The sequence below is a fragment of the Oculina patagonica genome, chromosome 2, assembly GCF_052425735.1.
Source record: "Oculina patagonica isolate OP01 chromosome 2, crgOcupat, whole genome shotgun sequence".
Classification (NCBI taxonomy): Eukaryota; Metazoa; Cnidaria; class Anthozoa; order Scleractinia; family Oculinidae; genus Oculina; species Oculina patagonica.
Window position 1 is genome coordinate 6375229 of NC_135759.1, and position 3441 is coordinate 6378669.

General features: G+C 36.7%; 1 long non-coding RNA gene across 1 annotated transcript; it reads left to right on the forward strand.

Moving 5' to 3' along the window:
• The first annotated feature begins 487 nt into the window (after positions 1 to 487).
• On the forward strand, positions 488 to 2362 carry LOC144642846 (uncharacterized). The gene is made up of 2 exons (XR_013568793.1): positions 488 to 795; positions 1949 to 2362. It is a non-coding gene; the product is annotated as an uncharacterized LOC144642846 (long non-coding RNA).
• The last annotated feature ends 1079 nt before the right edge of the window (positions 2363 to 3441 follow it).

A 3441-nucleotide genomic window follows, 5' to 3' on the forward strand; every position in this document is an offset into this window, starting at 1 on the left:
TTTCAAACAGAGCACAAGATCAGTCAATTTGCGGACGATACCACTCTTTTTCTCAGAAACTTAAACTCGGTACAAAACGCAACAACTTTGGTTGAGCAATTCGGTGACATTTCAGGTCTCTCATTAAACATGGAAAAAACAAAGGCTCTATGGCTAGGCCCTTGGAGATTTAACAGTTCCAAGCCGTTAGGCTTAAAGTGGACTTCAGACCCAGCAAGAGCTCTGGGTATCTTCATTTCTTATGATGTAAAAGAAAACAATAAAAAATATATTGATCGGAAAATTGACAACATGACAACAAAATTAGACATTTGGAGGGCCCGATGCCTGTCCCTCCTTGGCAAATGCCTTGTGGTAAGAGGTATAATACAGATCAAATTTCCATACAATTCCCATGGTAAAAATGAGAATAGTGGGTTAAAAAAACTATTGTTTCTACCACCGACTGCAATAGCATTGGTCAGCGGCTGCATCTCGTGGTTCTTCAGTCTTCGTTCAGAGAACTTGTGAAATTTCTTCGTTTGTAGCCAGCGAGTTCACAGGAAAAGGTTATCGAGAGTGTTTGTAGTCTGAGAAGTCCGTCTGTTACCCTTTTTTTTGCAGCTTGACTAGCTTTTGAATGGTTTGAGTTGCTTTGGTTGGTTTGAGTTGCTTTTACATGTCGACTTTGTCGACGTTAAGCTTAGAGAAATGCCAACGCGTGGAAATCTGCAAACAGATTTTAGCGATTCTGCAAGTGTGAAAAAGAAAAATACGGGAAGAAATGAAGTGCACTCGGAAGTCTACGAGGACGTAGTAAGTGATTTTTTGTTACATCAGGACTTTGTTATTATTAGTAGTATTTTAAGCAATACAAGTCAAGTGTATGACTGTAATAATACAGTTAAGCCGGATGAATGTTTTATAGCTGAAAGGTATATGAGATGTCTCAAAATTGTATTGCCTTTGCATGCTATGTGTGAGTTATACATGTAATGCTAAGAAGCTGTAATGCTTCTTTCGAGTGTGGTTTATAAGATTGCATGTGTCAGGAGGACAAAACGGGGTTAAAATAAAGCTGTTCCACAGAAAAGCTGTTCTTTATGCACTTCCCAGCTCACTGAGAAAACGCACGATTTCTAACGAACGAGTCATTTTTTGTTATACTTTATTAAGCAAGAAAACTGCTTACAAAAAAAGTCAGCCAGTTGGGTTCAATGTTTTTTCTCAGCCAGCTGGAAAGTGCATGCAGAACAGCTTTTCTGTGGAACAGCTTCGTTTTGTCCTCCTGATGTGTGGGCTGTAATGCCTGATATGTTCGGCGAAATCACCCGACATTTACGTGAGCACTTAATTTGCTGTCATATTTAGATCACGCCTCTAGCAGCTTTCAACTCAAGATAAAGGAGGCTAACTATATTCAAAAAGAAATACCTTGCCTTAATCAGTAGTTGAACAATAGGCACTGTTGTTATTCAATGAGATGCAAAAAGTGGCAGGGTATTCTGCAATCTAGCCTAAAATTATCCTTTTAATCATTTTGCACTGTATGATGTTACTATTTGTAAGTTATTCATCTGAAGACGACAGAGGTTTCTGTCGAAACATTTCATGTAAACTAAAAAAATTGTCGTTTTCTTTAAACACCTTTGGAAAAATGCCAACAAGATCGACCCTTGAGCAACAAAGAGAATGTGATGGAAAAATCTTCAAGGAGATCCCTAATCTTCGTGAGGCAAATGTTGATGGATGGGGAAGCTGAAGGTTGATTTAATGAAGGGCCAAGGGACTAGCAAAATATGTTTGCCATAACAAGACTTCATTTTATTGGGGTTATAATAACTGGGGCAAAGAATATTGTTCCCAGGACTTCATTTTATAGAGATTTTTTATACCACCGTATACATGTAAAAGGAACATGGGTTATCAGTTCACATAACTTATCACATAATTTCTTTCTTTATAACAGGATAGTTCCAGAGCAGAGCAGAGAAGATTGCTTCATAAAAGGAAAAAGCATGTCCTTTTATAGTAATTAATCTTAATAATTTTCAAGGGAACCCTTAAAAAGCCAGGAGGGGTGAATGTACACATAGAACTGTACGTGTAACTGCAGAAAATCTTGTAGAAGCTACGTATACACTTGGCCTCATGACTGCTTTTTATGTTTGCATGTATAACTTTTATTTAAATTTGAGGGGCTTACAACAAGAGTGGGCTAACCCACTCTAGTTCTGAGCCCTCACTTTTTTTTTCAAAAAATGCCTATTTTAAAAAATGCAAGATTGCATCTTCAATAATAATACTTTCCAAATATAATTTACTGTACTCACCTTTAAGAAGTGTCACGGTTCATATGTAAAAGTTATGACTTACATGTAACCTTGATATTACGTTTGAACTGGATGTTCTTTTGTTGGGAACTTTGCAATGTTGCGTAGCAATGTATCAATACTACTGATTGACAGTCTGATCAAAGCAGCTTACATCTTTCAATTCAAATTTGTTTAAGCTTGTTGCTAAATTCTAGTTTTTATTTTGCTGTTAAAAATTATAATTATTACCATCTCTGTTTTAATAGAGGCTGAGCCAAACAATTGTTCCATAGTTTGTTGACTGTTTGCCAACAGACTGCAAGAAATTAGCAACAGGCTTACATTGAATCGCCAATTTGAGAATCGCTTAAATTAAAAATGCAAGCCGTTACTTGCTAGGCAAATTTGAATTGTGTCATAAATAGTTAAGCTCAGTGATAAACGATAAAGATGAAAACTATGTTCATTATGTTGTGAACTTGGGAAAAAAATCTGACTTCCCTTGACAAAAATCAAACCCATAGGTTCCCAGATACCCACTGGTGCACTTTAACCACTGAGCTATGAGGCCCTGTTAGGGTAAATTCTGATAAGCGACATGGCGTTTAAATAGCGACATGGAAGAAATAAAATGACGAGGACCACAAGACCTTTATTGCAATAGCGAGAGAGAAGGAAAGAATTAAATAAGAGTACTACGGCAAATCTATCGGTTTTTTGTCAACGGCGAACTGATGTAGTTACAAGATGAAGTTTTCCCTGCGTCCACAGCATGCAGGGTATGCTTTTACAGAGTTTCCTTAGGAAACTAACGTCCCTCTTAAAAGACCTTAAAATGCACTTAAAACTTCTGCTCTGTGCACTTAGTTCAGAGTCACATCGTTTTTAATTTGGTCAAAAAATTTAAAAAAAAAACGTTTCTTTCTGCAATATAAATGTGCCACAGAAACTGCTGCTCAGAGTCAAGTCATTTTTTAATTGGACGAAAAATTTAAAACACCATTTTAAATGCAAGTTGTGTACTGAGTGCAATTTAATTGGTGATACATTAAAAACATTAACTGCCTTTTTAAAATACTGGAGAAAGTTTTGCTCTGCTGTGTACCTAGGATACTCGCGTCTATTGTGTTCTAAAGTTGGACACATC